The sequence below is a fragment of the Lissotriton helveticus genome, chromosome 3_1, assembly GCF_964261635.1.
Source record: "Lissotriton helveticus chromosome 3_1, aLisHel1.1, whole genome shotgun sequence".
In the NCBI taxonomy this organism is placed as follows: Eukaryota; Metazoa; Chordata; class Amphibia; order Caudata; family Salamandridae; genus Lissotriton; species Lissotriton helveticus.
In genome coordinates, this window is record NC_136061.1 from 1,550,683,782 (window position 1) to 1,550,711,380 (window position 27,599).

The following is a 27,599-nucleotide window of genomic DNA, read 5'->3' on the forward strand; positions in this document are numbered from 1 at the left end:
GCCAGGTTCTGGGCTGGGATGGTGCAGTGAGCTAAAAAACGGTTATGGATCAAGCCCTGATCTTTTGACTGGGTAGTAGTGTTCTGCTTAATTCAGATACTCTGTCCATCACCACCCCCTTTATGAATCGTTTTGGCCACCACAAGTGTGGAAGGGTATGCTCAGATGTGAGTCCCTTGCTCACTGCACCATCAGGATTCAAGCAAGCCGGGCCGAAGACGGCTGTAATGCCAGAAACCGGTCCCCGGAAGCTTATTTCCTTTCCAGTAAAGAATTGGCTTGGTAGTTTGGTCTGCCCTGTTCCCATGATGCACTGGGCCAGGGTCAGACTAATTTGCATGTAGCCAGGTTCTGAGCTGGGATGGTGCAGTGAGCTAAAAAACGGTGATGGATCAAGCCCTGATCTTTCGACTGGGTAGGAGTGTTCTGCTTAATTCAGATACTCTGTCCATCACCACCCCCTTTATGAATCGTTTTGGCCACCACAAGTGTGGAAGGGTATGCTCAGATGTGAGTCCCTTGCTCACTGCACCATCAGGATTCAAGCAAGCCGGGCCGAAGACGGCTGTAATGCCAGAAACCGGTCCCCGGAAGCTTGTTTCCTTTCCAGTAAAGATTTGGCTTGGTAGTTTGGTCTGCCCTGTTCCCATGATTCACTGGGCCAGGGTCAGACTAATTTGCATGTAGCCAGGTTCTGAGCTGGGATGGTGCAGTGAGCTAAAAAACGGGGATGGATCAAGCCCTGATCTTTTGACTGGGTAGGAGTGTTCTGCTTAATTCAGATACTCTGTCCATCACCACCCCCTTTATGAATCGTTTTGGCCACCACAAGTGTGGAAGGGTATGCTCAGATGTGAGTCCCTTGCTCACTGCACCATCAGGACTCAAGCAAGCCGGGCCGAAGACGGCTGTAATGCCAGAAACCGGTCCCCGGAAGCTTGTTTCCTTTCCAGTAAAGAATTGGCTTGGTAGTTTGGTCTGCCCTGTTCCCATGATGCACTGGGCCAGGGTCAGACTAATTTGCATGTAGCCAGGTTCTGAGCTGGGATGGTGCAGTGAGCTAAAAAACGGGGATGGATCAAGCCCTGATCTTTTGACTGGGTAGGAGTGTTCTGCTTAATTCAGATACTCTGTCCATCACCACCACCTTTATGAATCGTTTTGGCCACCACAAGTATGGAAGGGTATGCTCAGATGTGAGTCCCTTGCTCACTGCACCATCAGGACTCAAGCAAGCCGGGCCGAAGACGGCTGTAATGCCAGAAACCGGTCCCCGGAAGCTTGTTTCCTTTCCAGTAAAGAACTGGCTTGGTAGTTTGGTCTGCCCTGTTCCCATGATGCACTGGGCCAGGGTCAGACTAATTTGCATGTAGCCAGGTTCTGAGCTGGGATGGTGCAGTGAGCTAAAAAACGGTGATGGATCAAGCCCTGATCTTTTGACTGGGTAGGAGTGTTCTGCTTAATTCAGATACTCTGTCCATCACCACCCCCTTTATGAATCGTTTTGGCCACCTCAAGTGTGGAAGGGTATGCTCAGATGTGAGTCCCTTGCTCACTGCACCATCAGGATTCAAGCAAGCCGGGCCGAAGACGGCTGTAATGCCAGAAACCGGTCCCCGGAAGCTTGTTTCCTTTCCAGTAAAGAATTGGCTTGGTAGTTTGGTCTGCCCTGTTCCCATGATGCACTGGGCCAGGGTCAGACTAATTTGCATGTAGCCAGGTTCTGAGCTGGGATGGTGCAGTGAGCTAAAAAACGGTGATGGATCAAGCCCTGATCTTTTGACTGGGTAGGAGTGTTCTGCTTAATTCAGATACTCTGTCCATCACCACCCCCTTTATGAATCGTTTTGGCCACCACAAGTGTGGAAGGGTATGCTCAGATGTGAGTCCTTTGCTCACTGCACCATCAGGATTCAAGCAAGCCGGGCCGAAGACGGCTGTAATGCCAGAAACCGGTCCCCGGAAGCTTGTTTCCTTTCCAGTAAAGAATTGTCTTGGTAGTTTTGTCTGCCCTGTTCCCATGATGCACTGGGCCAGGGTCAGACTAATTTGCATGTAGCCAGGTTCTGAGCTGGGATGGTGCAGTGCGCTTAAAAACGGTGATGGATCAAGCCCTGATCTTTTGACTGGGTAGGAGTGTTCTGCTTAATTCAGATACTCTGTCCATCACCACCCCCTTTATGAATCGTTTTGGCCACCACAAGTGTGGAAGGGTATGCTCAGATGTGAGTCCCTTGCTCACTGCACCATCAGGATTCAAGCAAGCCGGGCCGAAGACGGCTGTAATGCCAGAAACCGGTCCCCGGAAGCTTGTTTCCTTTCCAGTAAAGAATTGGCTTGGTAGTTTGGTCTGCCCTGTTCCCATGATGCACTGGGCCAGGGTCAGACTAATTTGCATGTAGCCAGGTTCTGAGCTGGGATGGTGCATTGAGCTAAAAAACGGTGATGGATCAAGCCCTGATCTTTTGACTGGGTAGGAGTGTTCTGCTTAATTCAGATACTCTGTCCATCACCACCCCCTTTATGAATCGTTTGGCCACCACAAGTGTGGAAGGGTATGCTCAGATGTGAGTCCCTTGCTCACTGCACCATCAGGATTCAAGCAAGCCGGGCCGAAGACGGCTGTAATGCCAGAAACCGGTCCCCGGAAGCTTGTTTCCTTTCCAGTAAAGAATTGACTTGGTAGTTTGGTCTGCCCTGTTTCCATGATGCACTGGGCCAGGGTCAGACTAATTTGCATGTAGCCAGGTTCTGAGCTGGGATGGTGCAGTGAGCTAAAAAACGGTGATGGATCAAGCCCTGATCTTTTGACTGGGCAGAAAAGCAAGCACAACAAGGGAACAGGGGGGCAGAAAAGCACGCACAATGAGGGAACAGGGGAGCAGAAAAGCAAGCACAACAAGGGAACGGGGGCAGAAAAGCAAGCACAACGAGGGAACAGGGGGGCCAGGTATATTTCTGGTATGTAGTCAGACAATTAACCAAGATTGGCTTTTGTTTTGTGGTTGCTTCCATCATGGTAGGCCAAAAATGACCCTTTCGTGCCCTGTGTTTCTTTCCTGCTAAGATCTCTACCTTTGCATGTGTTCCTTTCTTTCAAAATAAATTATGGTTGCATTGGAAAAGTGTCAAAAAAGCGGAATATTATGATGATGAAACCAGAGATCAAAACCTAGAATTGCTTGCTTCCTGACTGTTCAAATTGCTCCATTAAAATCGGATAGTTCTGGCCCCTTTTCACTACCGTATTTTTTACCGCCCTGAATTGTTTCTCAGCATTGTTTGAAACATGCGCACGAAAGAAAGATTATAGATCATTCCAGTTTAAAGTCCTTTTTATTAGGTCTCCGCCTGCGTAGGCTGCGCTTGCGCAGTTTCGCTGGGAAGATCTCATGTTTTTGAGTGTGGGGCTTGAACCCGCCCCTCTTCTCCATTGGAAAAGAGGGGCATCTGTCCGTTTAAGCCCCGTCATTTTGAGATTCGGGGGCGTGTTTTTTCATGTTTTTCTCTCTTCTTCCCATTGGCTGGAATTTTACATTCCAGCCAATGGGAAGAGGAGTGAAATAAAAACACGCCCCAGTCCCAAAATGTCAGGCTTTTCGGAGAGCCATTTCTGCTGGACTGCCGCCAGAAGAAGTAGAGAAGCTGCCGAGTCCTACGCCCCAGCCAGTGAGTGCTCGCTTTTCTTGTCTCTGTTCCCTGATTGTGCCAGTTTTCTTGCCTCTGTTCCCTCGTTGTGCGTGCTTTTCTGCCCCCCTGTTCCCTCATTGTGCGTGCTTTTCTGCCCCCCCCTGTTCCCTCATTGTGCGTGCTTTTCTGCCCCCCTGTTCCTTCGTTGTGCTTGCTTTTCTGCCCCCGTTCCTTTGTTGTGCTTGCTTTTCTGCCCCCATTTCTTCATTGTGCATGCTTTTCTGACCCCTGTTCCCTCATTGTGCGTGCTTTTCTGCCCCCGTTCCCTTGTTGTGCTTGCTTTTCTGCCCCCCGTTCCTTCGTTGTGCTTGCTTTTCTGCCCCCATTCCTTCGTTGTGCATGCTTTTCTGCGCCCGTTCCCTCGTTGTGCGTGCTTTTCTGCCCCCCCTGTTCCCTCATTGTGCGTGCTTTTCTGCCCCTGTTCCCTCGTTGTGCTTGCTTTTCTGCCCCCTGTTCCCTCGTTGTGCTTGCTTTTCTGCCCCGTTCCCTCGTTGTGCGTGCTCTTCTGCCCCCCCTGTTCCCTCGTTGTGCGTGCTTTTCTGCTCCCGTTCCCTCATGCGTGCTTTTCTGCCCCCGTTCCCTCGTTGGGCATGCTTTTCTGCCCCCCCTGTTCCCTCGTTGTGCTTGCTTTTCTGCCCCCCCTGTTCCCTCGTTGTGCTTGCTTTTCTGCCCCCCCTGTTCCCTCGGTGTGCTTGCTTTTCTGCCCCACCTGTTCCCTCGTTGGGCATGCTTTTCTGCCCCCCCTGTTCCCTCATTTTGCTTGTTTTTTTTCTCACCCTGTTCCCTCGTTGTGCTTGCTTTTCTGCCCCGTTCCCTCGTTGTGCGTGCTTTTCTGCCCCCCCGTTTCCCTCGTTGTGCTTGCTTTTCTGCCCCGTTCCCTCGTTGTGCGTGCTTTTCTGCCCCCGTTCCCTCGTTGTGCCTGCTTTTCTGCCCCCCGTTCCCTCTTTGTGCGTGCTTTTCTGCCCCCCTGTTCCCTCGTTGTGCCTCCTTTTCTGCCCCCCTGTTTCCTCATTGTGCGTGCTTTTCTGCCCCTCCTGTTTCCTCGTTGTGCGTGCTTTTCTGCCACCCCCTGTTCCCTCGTTGTGCTTGATTTTCTCCCCTCCGTTCCCTCGTTGTGCTTGCTTTTCTGCCCCATGTTCCCTCGTTGTGCGTGCTTTTCTGCCCCCCCTGTTTCCTCGTTGTTCTTGCTTTTCTGCCCCCGTTCCCTCATTGTGCGTGCTTTTCTGCCCCCCTGTTCCCTCGTTGTGCTTGCTTTTCTGCCCCCGTTCCCTTGTTGTGCTTGCTTTTCTGCTCCCCTGTTCCCTCATTGTGCGTGCTTTTCTGCTCCCCTTTTCCCTTGTTGTGCTTGCTTTTCTGCCCCCTGTTTCCTTGTTGTGCTTGCTTTTCTGCCCCCGTTCCCTCATTGTGCGTGCTTTTCTGCCCCACCTGTTCCCTCGTTGTGCGTGCTCTTCTGCCCCCGTTCCCTCGTTATGCGTGCTTTTCTGCCCCCCCGTTCCCTCGTTGTGCGTGCTTTTCTACTCCCCCTGTTCCCTCGTTGTGCGTGCTTTTCTGCCCCCCCTGTTCCCTCGTTGTGCGTGCTTTTCTGCCCCCGTTCCCTCGTTGTGCGTGCTTTTCTGCCCCCCGTTCCCTCGTTGTGCTTGCTTTTCTGCCCCCGTTCCCTTGTTGTGCTTGCTTTTCTGCCCCCCGTTCCTTCGTTGTGCTTGCTTTTCTGCCCCCATTCCTTCGTTGTGCATGCTTTTCTGCCCCCGTTCCCTCGTTGTGCGTGCTTTTCTGCCCCCCCTGTTCCCTCATTGTGCGTGCTTTTCTGCCCCTGTTCCCTCGTTGTGCTTGCTTTTCTGCCCCCTGTTCCCTCGTTGTGCTTGCTTTTCTGCCCCGTTCCCTCGTTGTGCGTGCTCTTCTGCCCCCTCTGTTCCCTCGTTGTGCGTGCTTTTCTGCTCCCGTTCCCTCATGCGTGCTTTTCTGCCCCCGTTCCCTCGTTGTGCATGCTTTTCTGCCCCCCCTGTTCCCTCGTTGTGCTTGCTTTTCTGCCCCCCCCTGTTCCCTCGTTGTGCTTGCTTTTCTGCCCCCCCTGTTCCCTCGGTGTGCTTGCTTTTCTGCCCCACCTGTTCCCTCGTTGGGCATGCTTTTCTGCCCCCCCTGTTCCCTCATTTTGCTTGTTTTTCTGCTCACCCTGTTCCCTCGTTGTGCTTGCTTTTCTGCCCCGTTCCCTCGTTGTGCGTGCTTTTCTGCCCCCCCTGTTCCCTCGTTGTGCTTGCTTTTCTGCCCCGTTCCCTCGTTGTGCGTGCTTTTCTGCCCCCGTTCCCTCGTTGTGCGTGCTTTTCTGCCCCCCGTTCCCTCTTTGTGCGTGCTTTTCTGCCCCCCTGTTCCCTCGTTGTGCCTCCTTTTCTGCCCCCCTGTTTCCTCATTGTGCGTGCTTTTCTGCCCCCCCTGTTTCCTCGTTGTGCGTGCTTTTCTGCCACCCCCTGTTCCCTCGTTGTGCTTGCTTTTCTCCCCTCCGTTCCCTCGTTGTGCTTGCTTTTCTGCCCCATGTTCCCTCGTTGTGCGTGCTTTTCTGCCCCCCCTGTTTCCTCGTTGTTCTTGCTTTTCTGCCCCCGTTCCCTCATTGTGCGTGCTTTTCTGCCCCCCTGTTCCCTCGTTGTGCTTGCTTTTCTGCCCCCGTTCCCTTGTTGTGCTTGCTTTTCTGCTCCCCTGTTCCCTCATTGTGCGTGCTTTTCTGCCCCCCTTTTCCCTTGTTGTGCTTGCTTTTCTGCCCCCTGTTTCCTCGTTGTGCTTGCTTTTCTGCCCCCGTTCCCTCATTGTGCGTGCTTTTCTGCCCCACCTGTTCCCTCGTTGTGCATGCTCTTCTGCCCCCCGTTCCCTTGTTATGCGTGCTTTTCTGCCCCCCCGTTCCCTCGTTGTGCGTGCTTTTCTACTCCCCCTGGTCCCTCTTTGTGCGTGCTTTTCTGCTCCCCCTGTTCCCTCGTTGTGCGTGCTTTTCTGCCCCCCTGTTCCCTCGTTGTGCGTGCTTTTCTGCCCCCCGTTCCCTCGTTGTGCTTGCTTTTCTGCCCCCCGTTCCCTCGTTGTGCTTGCTTTTCTGACCCTGTTCCATCATTGTGCTTGCTTTTCTGACCCCCGTTACCTCGTTGTGCGTGCTTTTCTGCCCCCCTGTTCCCTCGTTGTGCTTGCTTTTCTTCCCCCTGTTCCCTCGTTGTGCTTGCTTTTCTGCCCCCTGTTCCCTCGTTGTGCTTGCTTTTCTGCCCCCCTGTTCCCTCGTTGCTCTTGCTTTTCTGCCCCCCCTGTTCCCTCGTTGTGATCGTTTTTCTGGCCTCTGTTCCCAGTGTGTGGCTCTCTGTGTGTGTGTGGCTCTCTGTGTGTGTGGCTCATTGTGTGTGTGGCTCTCTGTGTGTGTCTGGCTCTCTGTGTGTGTGGCTCTTTGTGTGTGTGGCTCTCTGTGTGTGTGGCTCTGTGTGTGTGTGTGTCTGTGTGTGTGTGTGTGGCTCTGTGTGTGTGTGTGTGGGGCTCTGTGTGTGTGGGGGGGGGCTCTGTGTGTATGTGGGCTCTCTCTATGTGTGTTGGGGGTCTCTGTGTGTGGGGGGGCTCTCTGTGTGTGTGTGTGGGGCTCTATGTGTGTGAGGGGCTCTCTCTGTGTATGTGGGGCTCTCTGTGTGTGGGGGGCTCTGTGTATGTGTGGGGGGCTCTCTGTATGTGTGTGGGGCTCTCTGTGTGTGGGTGTGGGGCTCTGTGTGTGTGTGTGTGGGGCTCTGTTTGTGTGTGTGTGTGGGGCTCTGTGTGTGTGTGGGGGACACTGTGTATGTGGGGGGCAGTGTGTGTGTGGGGGGCTCTGTGTGTGTGTGTGGGGCTCTGTGTGTGTGGGGGTCTGTGTGTGTGTGGGGGGCTGTGTGTGTGGGGGGATCTGTGTGTGTATGGGGGCTTTGTGTGTGGGGGGTTCTGTGTGTGTGGGGGGTTCTGTGTGTGTGGGGGGCTCTGTGTGTGTGGCTCTGTGTGTGTGGCTCTGTGTGTGGGGCTCTGTGTGTGGGGCTGTGTGTGTGTGAGTCTGTGTATGTATGTGTGTGTGTGTGGGTGCAAATGCAATAGGTCTCGCATTTGCGAGAGATTAAGCTATTGACATTGTAAATGACAATGCCATTTATTTATTTGTTTTCAAAACCAACACATAAATAAAAATGTTGTCATTTACAATGCCAATAGCTCTAACTTTGGCAAAGACGAGACCGTTGCATTGTAAATGCTTGTTTTTTCCCCCACGGGATATGTGTATCCTACGCGCATCCCGCGTTTAAAAGAATAATAATAATTTGGGGGCATTGGGGGTCCTTGTGGGACCCCCTGAGCAGGCCTAGGGGGTCAGGGGGTTTCTACCCTGCCCCCTTTGCATCTTTTGTGCACTTATTTTTCAGTTTTCTTGTGCCTCGGTTCTACCGGGACACAAGATGGCTGCCAACACTTCCTGGTTTGGAGTGTTGGCAGACAGTTGACAGCCAATTAGCATGCAGCTTGTGCTCGTAAGGGTACGCTCATGGTCCTCGGAGGATACGTGTTAGAAATGGGACTCCTGGCTGACTGAGGCTTGAGCCCAAGCCAGACAAAAACCACCACTCGAGTTGGGCAAGGGAGTTAACCTCCAAAGATAACCCCTGCTCACCCCCTTGGTAAAGTGACACGAGCAGTAAGGCTGATCCTGGAGGCGTTGTGAGTTAAGCATTTGCACACGCACCCACCAACAACAACATCCCAGGCTCCCCACAAAAGGAACTCCACACAAGGTAATAGCACGAATGGCCTTTGTATTCTCAAAACACCTTAGAGTGGTAACCACCTTATGTACACTGTGCCATCTGGCGTGGGGCCATATTTACAAGGAGATATTTACATAGGACAGGGCCACATGGACCACTATCCGGAATAAGCACTTGGTCGAACTAGCATTCTGTAGAATTAGCACTTAGTAGAATTAACACTTCGTAGACTTAGCACTTAGAACATGGAATAATTGTAGCACCAAATAGCAAATGTAGCACACAACCAGTAACCACGGGTAGACGGTAAGTACATCCTACGCAATCCTAACCACCTTAAGCCTATATCCCGCAGGGAACCATGAACTCACTAGCCTAACTATACTAAACAAAACCACCTCCTAAGCATAAACTTATGTAGAGGCATCGGAACACAGGGTGCGCAAAACATACTACACAAAGTACATTTCCTACCACCCCAAAGCCTTAGTACATAACTCACATTAGCACAAAAATCACCCGAGGCACCTAAATCACGTTAGGCACCTAAATCACATTAGGCACCTAAATCACATTAGGCACCGAAATCACATTAGGCACATAAGTTACATTAGGCACATAAGTCACATTAGGCACATAAGTCACATTAGGCACATAAGTCACATTAGGCACATAAGTCACCTTAGGGTCCATAAGTCACATTAGGGTCCATGTTGCGCCACTGCACCAGAACCTAAACGTAGCAGCTGCCCACTACTTGCTGGGCAGCTGAGGACGAGCATAGGGCCTGAACGCTGCAGCTGGCACTAAGTGCTGCGCAGCTGTGGAAGGCCAAGGTAGGGCAAAGGGTAAAGGAGTGCATCTCACTCCTAGAGTCAAAGTACATGTCCCCCTAAAAGAAAAAACTAAACGGCGCAGCTGCCCACTAATTGCTGGGCAGCTGTGAAGCAACCTGCAACCTGGGCCCTCACTGGCCCTCTGGAGCGAGAACTGCGCCATGGGCTCTCACTGGCCCTTTAAACAAATTGCGCCAAACTGAGCCCTCTAGGCTCTGAAGACAACTGTGGTCCCCTAATAAAGCGGGTGCCCCTCTGGGCCTGGGCAAAGACTGGTCACCAAAGGTGGGGAGCCATCTAGGCCCTGAAAGCAATGGGGGCCTTCGCTGGAGCCACAGGGCTCGGCAGGACAAAATGGCGTAGGAGCCACAGGGCTCAGGAGGACAAAATGGCGTTGGAGCCACTCGGGCTCGACATACAACTGCCCCAAACTCAGGTGGGGCCTCGTGGCTTTGAAGAAATGGGGTCGGAGTGGCCCACTGAGCACCCGGGGCGATAGGCAACTGTTGGAGCCATCGAGGCTAGGAGAAGGCAAGCTGGGAGACACCATGGGCCCCTCGGCATGGGGACCTCTCAGGGCCCCCCCTGGTACAAGCATGCACCCACCGGGTGCTCCGGGGGCCCCCACAACAAAGAAGGAAGCCCTCACTCACCGGGCTCTGGAGACTCCCTGGACTTCTCGTGTGCTCCTGTCTCTGCTCTTCTCGGGCGCTCAGTCGGGCGGCGGGGCAGGCATCGGCCATGGGCCTCGAGCCCCCACCGCCTGCGCGTTGTACCTGAGGGTGCCTGCGGGGCTCTCCCTCACTCAGGGGAGCCCACACAGGCCGGCCCGTTTCCTCGATCGCCGGGCGGCTTCTTGTCGATGCTGCAGGGCTCCCTCCGCTCATGGGAGCCCTGCTGGTCCGCCATGCTCCTTTTTCTCTCCTCCTCTGCACCGCCTCTCCCCCGTCAGAGAGGCGGAAGCGGTAAACGAATCACGCCAGGCCCCGCCTGACTTCCGCCGCGGCAGTGAATTCAGCTGAAGGGAGGGGTAGGCTCCCTCGAGCAAATTATAAATAGCAGGGTGGGCACATGCAACAACTAAAAAGTTCCACAGAGATCAAATGAGGGGTTGGCTCGCGCGCAAGGACCAGAAATCGCTCCAAGGATGCAACACCAAAAGGCAAAAAGGTCAGGGGGGAATCTGCCAGAAGGGCCAAGTCCAACACAACCCCCTTCTAGCCAAAACGCAGGGCAGACCAATCACCACTGTGATGGGCTTCCCTGCTTTGGGCGATAGAACATGGACGCGGGCCCGCACTGTAGGGACACCCTCCGGTTCTACGCCACATTGTTCCACAAAACAAGCACACAAAAAAAACTAAAAAAAAAAAAATCAGGCCCAACTAGGCTACCCCACCGGCACCCCTTAGTTGTCCACGGCTAGGACCAGGCCCTAGTCCACCCAGATATCACTGGTCCTTGTCCCTCCACCGAGTGGGGGGTGGTAACCCCTGGCATATAACAACCATTCTCCACTCCCCTTCTCAGTGTAGTTCCAAACTACCACTGATCCTTCAACCTAGGGTCCGCACCCTCAGGCTGACCAGAGGTCATGGGCAAGAATGCCCCACCCTACCTCTACTTCTGGGGTTGCGCACTCTCCCAGGAGAAGCACCCTCTAGAACACAACTCTCCCACCAGTTCAGGACCTCTCTCCCTCAACCGGTCTACCACCTGGGATCCAACTTCACTGGACGCACAGGGGTCAGAGGCGAGGTCTCTCTCCCTCTGCACCCCCTTCCAGAGTTTGCACCCTCCCAACTGGAACGGTACTGCCAGACACCAGAACTACTGGAACCCTGCTTTCAGGTGCTCCACGTTCTCTACACACTGAAAGATCCTCCTCAAATGGCTTATTAGTACAGCCTAGGCCCCCGACCTGATGTTCCCTGAAGAAACAATCCAGGTCCTGAGACTGGGTTTCGGGCACCTGGAGACACGCAGTCCCACCCACTCCTTCTCCTCTAGGACAGGACGTGAGCCCCTACACCCGGGCCTAGCTGAGCTACTCTGAACCTCTCCTCTCTATGTCTCCCTCCTCACAGAACCTTACCAACTCAAACATGCTGTATCTAAACATATCACAGAAATCCAAAGCAGGCTCCACTTCGCGGACGTTCTTGAGAAAAGTTTATCACAGGGGACCTAGGTGTCTGAGCTAAAACCAGAGTACACACCAAAGTATTCAGCAAGCTCCCTATCTCAGAAAACTTACACCAAAGTATTCAGCACAACACACCATTCATCCACACACACCCCACTCTCGGACTGGTAAGGCAGTTTCTACCGCCCCTGATTTCTCAACCTGACCACGCGTGACACAGGTACCAATACTCCGGGAACGGGGAATGGGACGTTCACATCCATCCAGGGCATCACACATCCATCCCCACCCCTCTCAAGACTGGTAAGACAGTTTTTACCGCCCCTGATTTCTCAACCTGACCACCACGTGACACAGGTACCATTACTCCAGGACAGGACGGGGAACACATGCACTGGACACACTTATCGCTGATTCAGCAAGCTCCCCATCCCAGAGAACTTTCACCCAATTATTCCGTGCAACACGACATTCATCCACACACCTCAGACTGGTAAGGCAGTTTCTACCGCCCCTGATTTCTCAACCTGACCACACGTGACACAGGTACCATTACTCCGGGACCGAGGACTGGGACGTTCACATTCATTCAGTGCATCACACATTCCTCCCCAAACCCCTCTCAAGACTGGTAAGACAGTTTCTACCGGCCCTGATTTCTCAACCTGACCACCACGTGACACAGGTACCATTACTCCGGGAACGGGATGGGGACACACAAACTGGACACACTTTAGCTGCCACCACTGGATCCCACCCTTACTGGTGAACCCAGAAAACTCCCGCAGCGCTTAGGGGATGATCTACCCTCCCGAGCTAGGGACACCTAACTCACAGGGTACGAGAACACGTTTCCAAAGAAAGGACATTTCGAACAAACCTAAGAACAATAATCCCTTTCCGGGTGACTATCTAAAAATGCATAGTTTTGTAGTGAAGCCAGTTGTCGCTGTGGTACTGCGCAAACACAAATTCTTATCCTTCCGCTGCTGCCAGTGTTAGAAATGGGATTCCTGGCTGACTGAGGCTTGCGCCCAAGCCAGACAAAAACCACCACTCGAGTTAGGGCAAGGAAGTTACCCTCCAAAGATAACTCCTGCTCACCCCCTTGGTAACGTGACACGAGCAGTAAGGCTGATTCCGGAGGCGTTGTGAGTTAAGCATTTGCACACGCACCCACCAACAACAACATCCCAGGCTCCCCACAAAAGGAACTCCACACAAGGTTATAGCACGAATGGCCTTTGTATTCTCAAAACACATTAGAGTGGTAACCACCTTATGTACACTGTGCCATCTGGCGTGGGGCCATATTTACAATAGGATATTTACATAGGACAGGGCCACATGGATCACTATCCGGAATAAGCACTTGGTCGAACTAGCGTTCTGTAGAATTAGCACTTAGTAGAATTAACACTTCGTAGACTTAGCACTTAGAACATGGAATAATTATAGCACCAAATAGCAAATGTAGCACACAACCAGTAACCACTGGTAGACGGTAGGTACATCCTAAGCAATCCTAACCACCTTAAGCCTATATCCCGTAGAGAACCATGAACTCACTAGCCTAACTATACTAAGCAAAACCACCTCCTAAGCATAAACACATGTAGAGGCATCGGAACACAGGGTGCGCAAAACATACTACACAAAGTACATTTCCTACCACCCCAAAGCACATAAATCACCCGATGCACTTAAATCACGTTAGGCACCTAAATCACACTAGGCACCTAAATCACATTAGGCACCGAAATCACATTAGGCACATAAGTCACATTAGGCACATAAGTCACATTAGGCACATAAGTCACATTAGGCACATAAGTCACCTTAGGGTCCATAAGTAACATTAGGGTCCATGTTGCGCCACTGCACCAGAACCTAAACGTAGCAGCTGCCCACTACTTGCTGGGCAGCTGTGGACGAGCACAGGGCCTGAACGCTGCAGCTGGCACTAAGTGCTGCGCAGCTGTGGAAGGCCAAGGTAGGGCAAAGGGTAAAGGAGTGCATCTAACTCCTAGAGTCAAAGTACATGTCCCCCTAAAAGAAAAACCTAAACGGCGCAGCTGCCCACTAATTGCTGGGCAGCTGTGAAGCAACCTGCAACCTGGGCCCTCACTGGCCCTCTGGAGCGAGAACTTCGCCATGGGCTCTCACTGGCCCTTTAAACAAATTGCGCCAAACTGAGCCCTCTAGGCTCTGAAGACAACTGTGGTCCCCTAATAAAGCGGGTGCCCCTCTGGGCCTGGGCAAAGACTGGTCGCCAATGTGGGGAGCCATCTAGGCCCTGAAAACAATGAGGGCCTTCGCTAGTGCCACAGGGCTCGGCAGGACAAAATGGCGTAGGAGCCACAGGGCTCGGTAGGACAAAATGGCGTTGGAGCCTCTCGGGCTCGACATACAACTGCCCCCAAATCAGGTGGGGCCTCGTGGCTTTGAAGAAATGGGGTTGGAGTGGCCCACTGAGCACCCGGGGCGATAGGCAACTGTTGAAGCCATCGAGGCTCGGAGAAGACAAGCTGGGGGACACAATGGGCCCCTCGGCATGGGGACCTCTCAGGGCCCCCCTGGTACAAGCACACACCCACTGGGTGCTCCGGGGGCCCCCACAACAAAGAAGGAAGCACTCACTCACCGGGCTCTGGAGACTCCCTGGATTCCTCGTGTGCTCCTGTCTCGGCTCTTCTCGGGTGCTCAGTCGGGCGGCGGGGCAGGCATCGGCCATGGGCCTCGAGCCCCCACCGCCTGTGCGTTGTACCTGAGGGTGCCTGCGGGGCTCTCCCTCACTCAGGGGAGCCCTGCACAGGCCAGCCCATCTCCTCGTTCGCCGGGCGGCTTATTCTCGATGCTGCAGGGCTCCCTCCGCTCATGGGAGCCCTGCTGGTCCGCCATGCTCCTTTTTCTCTCCTCCTCTGCACCCCCTCTCCCCCGGCAGAGAGGCGGAAGCGGAAACGAATCACGGCAGGCCCCGTCCATGTCCCGGGCGGGAGGCGCCTGACTTCCGCCGCGGCAGTGAATTCAGCTGAAGAGAGGGGTACGCTCCCTCGAGCAAATTATAAATAGCAGGGTGGGCACATGCAACAACTAAATAAGTTCCAAAGAGATCAAATGAGGGGTTGGCTCGCGCACAAGGACCAGAAATCGCTCCAAGGATGCAACACCAAAAGGCAAAAAGGTCAGGGGGAACCTGCCAGAAGGGCCAAGTCCAACAATACGCGTACCCTACTCCGTCTATAGATATATCTATGATTTTACTTTTGATTTTCTCAGGAACTACTGCATGGATTTACACCATTTAACAAAAAGCGTGAACTGTGAACCAAACTCTACCTTTTTTCCAAATTTGGTGTAATTCCGTTCAGCAGTTCGGGCTGTAGCCGCGGCTAAATGTCCCTGTGGAAAATTGCATGGGGAAAACACATTTTGGAACCCCCTTTTTTCTCGGCCCCCGCTTGACGAATGACCCCGAAACTTTCAGGATCGGAGCAGAGCGCCCCATCTTCTTGGAGAATTTCGCGAAGATTCGTCAACCAGCGCCAAAGTTATTCCAAATAGAATGTTGCGGATTTCCTATGGAAACTAGGTCCTAACTTTAACTACCTACTGGCGACCGCCAGTAGGTACTATATATATATATATATATATATATATGAAAGCTCCAAAGTTGCCCAGCTGGCAGGGGGCACTCATGGAATCAGCAATGCCCTGTTGACTGTGAGACTCAAGGATTGCAGCCTGACTGCTACCTCCTGATAGGCAAACGATGGGATCAGCGCCGAATTATAGACTCTGATACTCTGGGAGCCCATCCAGGGCATGAATCAGTGGACATGAGTCGAATGGCACCTATCGAGGTACTATCAGCGCCGCACTACTAATACCACAATGCTGTGGGACACTGCAGTAACCGCCCTGTGAGCGGCAACCTATCAGGAGGTAGCAGTCGAAATTAAAGGTGTGGCGCTTCATGCCATTTTACACATGAAAACGGCCTCTGAGGAAGATTTTATTGAAACGCGTCAGGCTGCAATCCTTGAGTCTCACAGTCAACAGGGCATTGCTGATTCCATGAGTGCCCCCTGCCAGCTGGGCAACTTTGGAGCTTTCATATTAACGCGGCAGGCCCTGCCGCGAGGGAGGCACCGCCGTGAGAAGTGAAGCGGGTCGGCGAGCTGTCATCCTGCGCAGCTCGCAAACGATGGGATCAGCGCCGAATTATAGACTCTGATACTCTGGGAGCCCATCCAGGGCATGAATCAGTGGACATGAGTCGAATGGCACCTATCGAGGTACTATCAGCGCCGCACTACTAATACCACAATGCTGTGGGACACTGCAGTAACCGCCCTGTGAGCGGCAACCTATCAGGAGGTAGCAGTCGAAATTAAAGGTGTGGCGCTTCATGCCATTTTACACATGAAAACGGCCTCTGAGGAAGATTTTATTGAAACGCGTCAGGCTGCAATCCTTGAGTCTCACAGTCAACAGGGCATTGCTGATTCCATGAGTGCCCCCTGCCAGCTGGGCAACTTTGGAGCTTTCATATTAACGCGGCAGGCCCTGCCGCGAGGGAGGCACCGCCGTGAGAAGTGAAGCGGGTCGGCGAGCTGTCATCCTGCGCAGCTCGCAAACGATGGGATCAGCGCCGAATTATAGACTCTGATACTCTGGGAGCCCATCCAGGGCATGAATCAGTGGACATGAGTCGAATGGCACCTATCGAGGTACTATCAGCGCCACACTACTAATACCACAATGCTGTGGGACACTGCAGTAACCGCCCTGTGAGCGGCAACCTATCAGGAGGTAGCAGTCGAAATTAAAGGTGTGGCGCTTCATGCCATTTTACACATGAAAACGGCCTCTGAGGAAGATTTTATTGAAACGCGTCAGGCTGCAATCCTTGAGTCTCACAGTCAACAGGGCATTGCTGATTCCATGAGTGCCCCCTGCCAGCTGGGCAACTTTGGAGCTTTCATATTAACGCGGCAGGCCCTGCCGCGAGGGAGGCACCGCCGTGAGAAGTGAAGCGGGTCGGCGAGCTGTCATCCTGCGCAGCTCGCAAACGATGGGATCAGCGCCGAATTATAGACTCTGATACTCTGGGAGCCCATCCAGGGCATGAATCAGTGGACATGAGTCGAATGGCACCTATCGAGGTACTATCAGCGCCGCACTACTAATACCACAATGCTGTGGGACACTGCAGTAACCGCCCTGTGAGCGGCAACCTATCAGGAGGTAGCAGTCGAAATTAAAGGTGTGGCGCTTCATGCCATTTTACACATGAAAACGGCCTCTGAGGAAGATTTTATTGAAACGCGTCAGGCTGCAATCCTTGAGTCTCACAGTCAACAGGGCATTGCTGATTCCATGAGTGCCCCCTGCCAGCTGGGCAACTTTGGAGCTTTCATATATATATATATATATATATATATATATATATATATATATATATATATATATATATATATATATATATATATATCTTACATTGCTTTAAAACAATAATCTTTCATGACATCTAAAAAACAAACAGGAAACAAAAAAATACATAACATTTTTCAAAACATAAACAGACTTCCCTATTGACACATAAATAACAATAACACTTATTCTGTCATAACCCACATATTAGAACATTTTTTCATTTTAACCCCTCAAATATTTCTAAATCAGAAATTCAATATACCCATACATTCATTAAAAACAGTCTTAATAAAATATCTTTCTCTGATTGGCCATTTCTACTATGTAATACTCACTTCCATACTTCCTACCAACTACCTAGACTGAAAGGATCTATTTTAAATAAACCAGTGCCATACCCCTAACTTACAGTTATCAATGTAAAATGAATCCTCCCACCTCTCGAACATCTTTTTTACTCTTAAGAGTAAGCTCTGAAGAAGGTGTATTTTATAATTTTATTCCATTAAAACGTGTCGACAATTTGAGAGATGATCTACTATCATTGGACATTCTTATAAGTTAATACATCAAAACGAATTAATATTCAGTGACATAAAGAGTTGAGGTGTACATGCTGAAGACATTGATTTGTCTTAATTTAATCTTTCCTTTTTGTCGGTGATGTATAAAACATGGTTTACATGTCTGTATGGGAAACAATTTAAACAAAACATTAAATTATGATTTTTATTGGATTAAAGTCATATATTTTTTCATTACCTTTGTATTCATATTTAATACATTTTCAGTTAGGGGTTATGTATGTGAGGTCTGTGAGATTGAATGCATGTGGAATATAGGGGAATGTAGTATTTAAGATACACTGAGGGGAGCATTTGCTGCTTGAACTTGATAATCCTGACCCCTTGGTTTGAGGGGTTACTTTATATTTCATTGAAAGCAGGGATTCATTCTGGAACATCTTCTGGAGTATGTTCACCAGAAGGGATGATGTCTGAGGAAGAATTCAATGTGTCTTCAGTGTCCCTCACTTTCTTTCCAGCATCAAACTGCTGTTCATGCCAAGGATTAAGGGGCTCATTACAATAGCGGGAGGACCGCCACCCTCAGCCAGTCAGTGCTGGCCCCCCGCCAATCGTAAGGGCTGATCAGACTGCCACATTACAATGGCGTCAGATCGGTGGTGGTCGGAAAATCTGACCGCCACGGTTCCGACAGTCAGATTGAATCCGACTGCCAGTTGGACCGCCTGCATAGCCCAGAATGGTGACAGTGCCTGTTAGGCCCTGACAGTCTGATTAGGATGTCAATACACAACAGCCTTTACATTGTGGTTCAACTGCCATGAAAAGGCTTGCGGGGATGAACATTGGGGCCTGTAGCGGGCCCCCTCTGCCCTCTTGACCTTTCCTTTGGGTTTTCATATCCCTGTACCAAGTGACAGGCACCACATGGTGCCTGTCACAAAGTACTGGGATGTGTACAATATCCATTTTTAACATTGTAGCGGGTGCTGCAGCCAGCAGCACCCGCTGCAATGTTAAAGGCGGGTGATGCGACCGCCACGGTGGCGGTCGCATCCTAATTCCTATTGTGGGACTGCCTCATGGTAGGCGGGCGGTACCAGATAGGAGACGACTGAAATCCGTCCGTCATCGTAATGAGGCCCTAAGTTGCTTGTGCATCGATGATGTGCAAAAAATATATTTGCCTCAGCTACCCCTGCTCAGAATGTTATTGCAGAACGTGCACCTCACATTGTTGGAGGTCAGTTGTTTATTCATACCTGGGATTGTAAAAAAAATTCACATAATGGGCTCTGTTGGTGAATATGATTCCTCGGTGTAGATATCTCCAAGTTGTTATCCTCTTCATGTACCTTTGGATTTCTTTTATTGTATTCCTGTCCTGAGGACATTGTGTAAGGGGAAAAAATGTTGATCTCCTAAAAAGGAATGTAGAGTAAATAAAAAAAACTAGTCTGTCTTGTTTATTGCAAATCTACCCTATTTCAAGAAGTATAATGATATGTACAAAAAGGTCAAGAATCACTTGAAGGGGTGATAATATAATCGCAGGGACCAATCAAATCCTTGCAGTGGTCTATAAGGATTTGCAAATCTTCCAATGGTCTTAGCAAATAGACAACGGTGGATGAAGCATACCTTAGAACCACATTGTGGGTTCCTGTTGATGTGAGTCCAAACCACTTAAATCCAAAAAAGTGGGCATTTTGGAATGTAACCTACAGGTCTGAGTTTCAAGGGAAACTCTTACCCTCAAACAATAAGTAACATTTTATTTTCTTATCAAACTGAACTTTGTAAAAAGTTAGGGAATTTGCATCTCCTATTTTTGGGTATGCAGTACCAGAAAGTGTTGTGGCGTCTTAGCATTGTTTCTATTGGAGCAGCAAACGATTTGTGAATCTGAAAATGCCCATAAAATGAATGGGGGCACCTTGTTGATTAAACACTTCACACTATCTAAAAAACCAAGTCCCCCACCTGTAGAAAAACACTTTGAAGGGCATCGTTTTTATTTTCTACCTTGCTGGAGGAAGCTTCTGCTTTGAGCAGTCTGACATCCCAACCAACTGTTCAAACCCAGGAAGTTGCAGGCACAAAGAAGGCAAAATGCACATGTTGTGGAAGTGGCAACAGCATCAAGGACTGCTGCAGCTACTCCTCACTTGGGAGAAAAAACTCTGGTCTGGACATGTTTACACATCCCGCAGGATAGAAGAAAGAGAATGCTGAAAGGTCATGTGCACTTTACTTGACCAAATCCTGCGACATCAGGAATGTACTCATTTGACACCAGTGTCATACTAAAACATCTCACAACTATGTACCTGAATTACTACTGCTTAGTGGAGCAACAGGAGGAAGGAGAGGAGAGGAGGAAACCCTGTCACCGAAAGCCCTCCAAGCAGCACAAAAGGAAGAAAATCGCACATTGCAAATCTTCCCAACATACTGTCATAAATTCAAAAATATTATTTATTGTGGGAAGATGAACAACAATGTAAAATAATCTCCAGGGCAATGGGTCACTAGTTGAAGAAATTATTATAAGTACCTTTATCAACTCGGGGGTTACATTAATAAGAATTGTATTAACAAAATAAAGACTACAAAAACACACAAAAGAGTTGGTTGTCTACAAGCCATCCCTAAGGGAACCACGTGGTGGATGGCACACGGCCATACTTAGCAGGGTGTGCCTGCTTGTGTTGCATTTAGCACAGGACCTGATCACAGGATAGGTTCTGTGGACAAACACCACTGCACAAGGCCAAAGGCCATGTGCACTAAGGTGTGGCTGCATGCAGTGGGCTGGCTGCAGGGCCTGCAGTCAAGCCCCATAGCACAAGGCCGGAGGGCACTTGCAAAGGGGCCTAAGATGCCGGCACTGGGCTGGGCGCAGAATATGGCCAGATGCTAAGCCCTGTGCCCTCAAGGTCTGTGCGCCCAACTAGGCCTGTGCACAGTGAGAGTGTGCCACTGGCCAGCGATTGTGGAGCAAAGAGCCTGGCCTTAGGCCTTGTCCTGCAGGCCACACCTACAAAGCACAACCGAATGCCTTGTGCAGCAGGGATCGACATCCTGCCAACAGAGGGTGGGATGCAGAGCCTGACCAAAGGCCAGGCCCTACTCCCAATCCTGCTGCACACAGACAACGGCATTGCACATTTGGCGTTGTCCACCCAGATGCCAGAACTGCAGTCCACTCCTGCTGTGCACATCCAAAGGCTGTGCACGGTGGGGCTGGCAATCAGAGTGGGTTGGAAACACGGTCTGGCTGGACAATCCCCAGTGCAGGTTGGGTCCAGAGGCTTGCCACAAGTCATGCAGTACAGCAAAGCCCTGCTTTACATGGCTAAAGGCCATATGCTAGTGGGATAAGCTATGAACAATAGCACAGTGATGCTATAAGCAAATCTAACCATGACTTTAATGTAAACTTTGGTTCTTTTACCCCACTGGATTTCGTTTTTTTTTCTCCATATTCCACATGAAACTGATTTTGGACTGAATGCGCTGATTGTGGCTAAATTGCTCTAATGCTTTGTACATTCCGTTGTTCCTACACTGATCTAGGCAGGAATAACATACATGTGCAGAAGTCATACTTAGTGCTAGATTCCTTAATAAATCAGGTGTGCATAGAGGACCCCGCCAACGCCAAAACTAACATCTGTAGCGCCATGCTCAATGTAGCCAAATGGATGAAAGACAATTACATCCAACTCAACTCCGACAACACTGAAGTACTGATAGTTGGGAAGAACACCTCCGGGTGGGACCACAGCTGGTGGCCTGCAGTACTCGGACTCACACCCACACCAACCGACCACGCACATAACCTCAGCATCATTCTCAACAGCCAACTGGCCATGAAATGACAAGTTAACACAGTCTCCTCCTCCTCCACACAGTTCACCTGCTCAGCAGAATCTTAAGATAGATCCCAACAACACCAGAAAGACTGTCACTCAGGCCCTCATCACCAGCCGCCTCAACTACGGCAACGCCCTCTACGCTGTCATCCCGATCCAACTCTTCAGAAAACTCCTGACCATACAGAACGCTTCTGCCAGACTCATCCTGGACCTCCCCAAATGAACCTACATTGCCCCCCCCCCCACCTCAGAGACCTCCACTGGCTCCTCATCCAGAAAAAATGACAGTTCAAGATGCTCACACACAACTACAAAGCTCTCTACAACCTAGGACCTGCCTACCTCAACCATTGACTGAACTTCTACCACCCCGCTAGACCTACACTTTTTGTGAATGCGCTTTCCCAAATGTGCTTGTTTGGCGAGCTGCCTAGTACATCTAAGAAAAGCAGTGTATGCATATTTGGTCCACAGTGTCAGTTTTCATTCAGCTATGCATTTGAGTTCCCTTCAAAAGATTTTGCAGGACCCATTTTTGATGATCAATATTAGTTAAATGTGTGAGAATATAAATGTATAGGTGGGTGAGCAAACACATTAGGCGGGAAGAGCAGAGCCCGAACCGACCCAAGGGTCTGGCTTGGCTCTAAGAGCCCCTGCTTGAGCCGAGCCATTAGCATGTTCCACATGCAAGTCATGCAAACATCCTATAAACACATGATAAAGTCTCTTAAAATTCATTAAAACGTATTTCTTTCACATGCAGAAGTGTTTTTACCTTACTAAATCCGATTATATCACTATTTTGAGAGCCATTTACTAAAATTGTTAGTTTAAAAAAAAAATCTAGAAACATACATGGCTCCCCAGGCCTGATGACAATGCCATTAGTGAACTAAGAGCCAAGTCCATTAAATCAAACACGAGAAAGGTTGTTGTGCAGCACACGTATTGAACTCACATATTTGCAAGCTGTTACCACATGTGATAATGAAGAAAAAGGAAACAAACTTGAAATACAATAATTGCCTAGATCAAACCATTTTGTCAGGTGGAAAAGCCAGATTGACCCCCAGTGTTCTGGTTTTACATTGGGCAGTTGAGCCACTACATGGTACCTCTTTCTCTCTCCTGTTTACCATCAAAGGTTCATGCTTTATCTTTAAATCTTGGTGTCTGAGGTTCGAGCATGGGTGGCAGGCAGGAGCCACATGAAAGTTCAGCTCGGATTAATCTCGAGTTGACCCTAGGCAGGTATATAGCTCGAGCCTTCAGTGGCTCATCCACCCTAATAAATATCTATTTTCTGTAGATTTCTATAGTTTAAGGCTCCTAATACTATACAATGGAAATAAGAAAAAGGAGCTATTCCCAAATTCACGCAGTCTGTCAAGTGGTAAAGTTGAGATTAGGTCTCCAATCTCCACAGGCGACAACATGCGCCAAATGGGGTAGATGTATTAATGTTTGAGTGGGCACTCGTGTGGCACAGCGTACTCCTGCACTGTGTGTGGGAGTTTATAATCTGTAGAAAAAAGGAGCTACATTTTGCGTTATGTTTAGTTGCACCGTCAGACCTGACAACTCACACGGTGCCACTGGGTGTCACACGCTTGTGCCTCCTTCACAAGGTCACCCCGAGAGGAGCCGAAATTACACGGTGGCAGGAAAACGAATTGAAAACCACTCTATACAGTGCGAGTTTCACCGTTTTTGGAGGCAGTAACCAGCCAGTGTCCATTTAGTGGTGTGAACACACCCCAGGACATCGGGGACAGAAGACCTCAATGACAATTTGTTTTTATTTTTGGGGGGAGGGGCGTGGGGGGTCTTGGTAAGAGGCAGAGTGCCTCATAGGTTGCTCTCGGCACGCGGCCCCGCGCACTCCAAGGCCCCGCAACCACTCTGTGGCATTCATTGGAAAGTTGGCAGGTATGCACCATGCAGGGGGCCGATTCAAATATTTACCAATTTACCCCAGCATGTCTTCTGAATCGAGAAAGTTGTATTAGGGAAAACCTGCAACCAATGAACACAGGAAAGTAACAGTCGGACAATGCAATGCAATGTATTCACCCTCCTGGTCAGAGCTTCATAAATAGTAACACGATTGAATGTGGTTCTACTTACAATATCGTCTGCGTGGATGAAAGACAATGTATAGGGTGAGCGGCGCACGCCTGTTTCTGTTGACTGCTTCAAGCACACTTGTTTCTGTTGCCTGCTTCAAGCACACCTGTTTCTGCTTCCTTCTTCCAGTACGCCTGTTTCTGCTGCTTTATTTTAGTACGCCTGATTCTTCTGCCTGCTACCAGCACGCCTGTTTGTGCTGCCTGCTTCCAGTACGTCTGTTTCTATTGCCTGCTTCCAGCACGCCTGTTTGTGCTGCCTGCTTCCAGTACGTCTGTTTCTATTGCCTCCTTCCAGCACGCCTGTTTTTTTGCTGCCTGCTTCCAGTACGCCTGTTTCTGCTGCCTCGTTTCAGTACGCCTGTGTCTGCTCCCTGCTGCCAATATCACATTCATAGATGGGCAAAGCTGCTTGTAGAAAGACTGCAAGGCAAGCTTCCTAATAAGATTGCAGATTTCAACACAGCTGAATGCGGCTGATCTAATGATGAACTAAAGAGCGCGGTCTCTATATTCTTTGCTAAACAAGTGTCCAACCCGTGGGAAAAAAGTCCGTCTTTTGTGGGCGCCTCACATTCTACACAGCCCTTCACTGACAGGAAGCAACAGGTTGTGCAACCGGAAGGCTGGACGGGGGAAAGCGAATGAGTCATGTCTATGCAAGGAGGCAAGCTAGCGACTGTCTGCGTGAGAAACAAGCAAACGACAAAGATTGTCTCCGAGCTGAACGGAATTCTTGAAGGATTTAATCAAGAGGGATCTTCATAGGTTTAGGAGAATATAACATTTGATCTGCCACCCACAAGTAGCATTGACTTCTTTCAATTCTTAGGGTTGCGGCGACATTGTCACTGCTAGCATTATCACCTGGACAGTCAAGGTGCCATCAAACCCAGGGTTAGACCAGATTGACACCGGATACGAAACATTTAGACTGCAAGTGCAACCAACTAAATTCAACGGGATGCATTGGCAGGTGTTTTTAATGGGTTTGTAAGAATTTCATTAAATTGAAACAAAATGGAACCAAGGTGCATATTATCAAGGGTGGCGATAGGGAATTTTCGGCGCTTGCGGCGATAATTATATCGCCCTATTAGCAAGCTGTCGCTAACAGCAGTTAGCGACAGCTTTTAGGTAATAGCGAGTGGTTTGGGGCCCGCTTTACATTTTAGCGATATTTATCGCTAATGACCTGAAAGTGGGTGTACACAAACTGTTAGCGACTGAAAACAGTCGCTAACATCGCTATAGCTTATTAGCAAGGCAGGCGTAGCAATGGAAATATTCGCGCTAAGCACGAATATCTCCAAATACTAACACCTGCCCAGACCAGTTCTTAGCCATGTTATCCAATGGGAGGTGGATAACATGGCTAAGAGCATTTTGTCGCTAATGCGTGAATATCGCTGTAGTCTCAGCGATATTCAAGCATTTCGCCGATATCGTCGGAAAATTTATCACTTTGGAGATAAACGTTGCTAATAGCACGTTATCTCAGCGATACATTCCGGCGATGCTCAACGATAAAAAAATCGTCGCTAAGCCTATTTAGCGATGAATATCGTTACTTGTTGCTAATATGCCCCCAACTTTATAAAATTCAACTGGACCAATCTAGTAAAACATGTTACATGGAAAGTAAAAATCTTTAGTAGGCGTGGGACAGGACTACCTTCATCATGATTTTTCTGATGTGTTCATTCTGCCCTTAGTTGCCATGACATTTTCTTTACCTTCCTGGTAAATATTTATCTCCACCTTAAACGAGAATCATGCATGGATGAGAGTGGACCTCTGCTGCCCCACCAGGTTGAGAAATTCTAGCGCTCCAGGCAGGATGTCGGAAAATGTCGTTTTTCTGTTATCTGCTTTAGGAGAGGGGTCTACTCACTTACTCTGTTAACCAGAGTTCTGTGAGTCCCTTTCACTCAAAGCCTCCTCCCCTTTTATGTGAAGCACATAGATAAATATATGTTTAACCTGTGATTGTGTGGCAAAGTGAGTAAGGAGAGTGTAGGGTTTTTGTGACTGCAAGGACACAGGCATTCATTTTTGATCTCCTGTGTATGAGTGATTTACAAAATGGAGGGTGGAAAGAGCCTGCCAAACAGGGATGTAGATTGTAGTTAGCCACAAGAACATTCATAGGAGCCCTTCAAAGTGAACCAGGCTCCAGAGACGGAAAGGAGGGAGGCCGAAGCCCCTTTGAAATGTAAGGACGGTGTTTGTCCCCTTTCTGCTTCATTCCTCTCCAGAGATATGCGCAGACTGTCTAGGTGTATTAGCTGGGTGAAGGATGCCCATCTCCTTTAGTGTTATTGTCTCACAGGTGCCTGTCAGGGAGGAACCAGGCCCATCCTCCAGCCTGCCAAATCTGCAGAATAATGGCAAGAGGCTGTTAGCTGTAAGTCACAACATTTGAGATCTACATTTTAGTCTGCTAGCCCAGTATAGAAAGAGAATGCCGCCCCCGATCAGTGTTCCATAGATTTCTCACTGACTGGTACCAGGCAGTCCACAGCAGTGGACTGGAGATTTCTGTGTTCCAGGAGTAGAGTTTATGACTGCTAGCAGCAGCCCCCTCACCTCCCCAAATCAGGAACTGACCTGAAAGTCCGCAGCAATCCTGCTATGAAAGCTTAGTAGGCCGCTTAATTTGTAGGCGTTATCACTGAAGAGAGAAGGGTACTGAAGGTATATCTACAGCAAGGAGTCACCTAGAAAAGTGTTCAACAGTCTGAAGAAGAGAAGGAACTGTGCAGAAAGGACTGAACAACTCCAAAAGACCACTGAGAGTGGGACAGGGGACCTAGTGGCCTGCCCAGGGCTTTAGTGATCTGCCTGCTGTCCCATCCTAGCCGAGTTTCTTGTAAGCATGAAACCTACCTCTGGATATGTGCCACTGCGTGGAGATAGCTTAGTATGAGTGGCCAACAAAGAAGGCATTGCCACCCCAACAGCCATATTGTCCCAGCTGCAGTGGGGGAAAGTTGACTGCGATGGGGCTCATGTCTTGACTGCAGGCCCAATGGTCTTAACCCCATTCATACTTGTGAATGTCACCACCACAGCTTGGGGATCTCAGTGAATGGCACCTAAGGACAACTCTAGTCCCCAATTGGACTCCTAAACCTCGTCCTACTTGACTCTGGCTTGGATACCCACCTTGTTGGGGTGGGCTCTTCATTTGTTTAGGTGGTAGATTATTAGGTCCCCACACCTTCTCACTCTCCAGGTTGAAGATTTCTCCTAATGGATCCATAATGAGAGGGAATGCCCTGGCCATAATATGTCCAGAGCAGCCATGGTCAGAGATTGTTTCCTATATCCCCAATGGCCTGAGAGCATGCGCTTCTGACTGGCAGTGATAGCTGAAAGTTTGGCGGTGTCCTGGCTTCTGATTTTTCACCCTAGCGTCACCCCAATCCAGCTTGTTAACAGACACCTAGGCATGTCCCTTGCCATGAGTAAGGTTGTGGACTTGTCCTGTGACCTGGAGCGGGAAATCAATCTCCCCTCATTGGTAGGCAGTGAACCACTGTCCCTTTCGTGGGTTTAGTACTTCGACCGGTGATTGTAGTGTAACGTGTTTTGCAAGTCTACAGTTGTGACCAGACGTTTTTATGCCTGTCACTGGAGAAGAGGCATAATGGATCACTCATGTAAAGTTTTACTTTGATGTTCTTACCCAACTCCTAGCACTATCATCCGAATGTGTTTTTGTACATGTTTGTGTGTCTAGCCGGAGCTGTGGGTTCCATCTTAGATTCCCCCAGACTGGCATTTGTCCAGGAAGGAGGTAAAGTTTTTTCCCATACAATGGAAGTATATTGCTAACATTCCTGAATTTCGAGGGAGGAAACCTAGCCAATGAAATGAGGGGTGTGGAGTAGGCTCCGGTAAAATGTACATTATGCTTGCGGAATTTTTGGAATTTCACTTTACATTTATTCCCCAAAATTCCCCCATGTTGCGCAGTTATGCTGCAGGAGCATGGACACACAGCAACACAACAACCAGGAGGATAAGGACTGTTGTTCCCAGCACTTTTGTTTTTTGTGGAATGTTTTAGCACAAAGTGCATCTTCACATCCAATATGGATGTGCCGATGCATTTCATGCTAAAATATAGAGCAAAAATGCAAGATTTGCATTTTGTGCAATTAGACATACCATTCCTGAAATTTAACATAATTGTAAGAAAGCAAATTA

The 27,599-nt window shown here is 49.7% G+C and overlaps 1 protein-coding gene across 1 annotated transcript in view; it reads right to left on the reverse strand.

Moving 5' to 3' along the window:
- The window catches only part of LOC144823623 (interleukin-18-like), a 241,013-nt gene extending 217,066 nt beyond the window's left edge, over window positions 1–23,947 (reverse strand). Inside the window, exons 1-2 of the mRNA XM_078682299.1 lie at window positions 23,617–23,947; window positions 23,386–23,560 (exon numbers count right to left, since the gene is read on the reverse strand). The gene's annotated coding sequence lies outside the window, so the exon portion shown is untranslated. The remainder of the gene's footprint in view (window positions 1–23,385; window positions 23,561–23,616) is intronic.
- Between the last annotated feature and the right edge of the window lie 3,652 nt (window positions 23,948–27,599).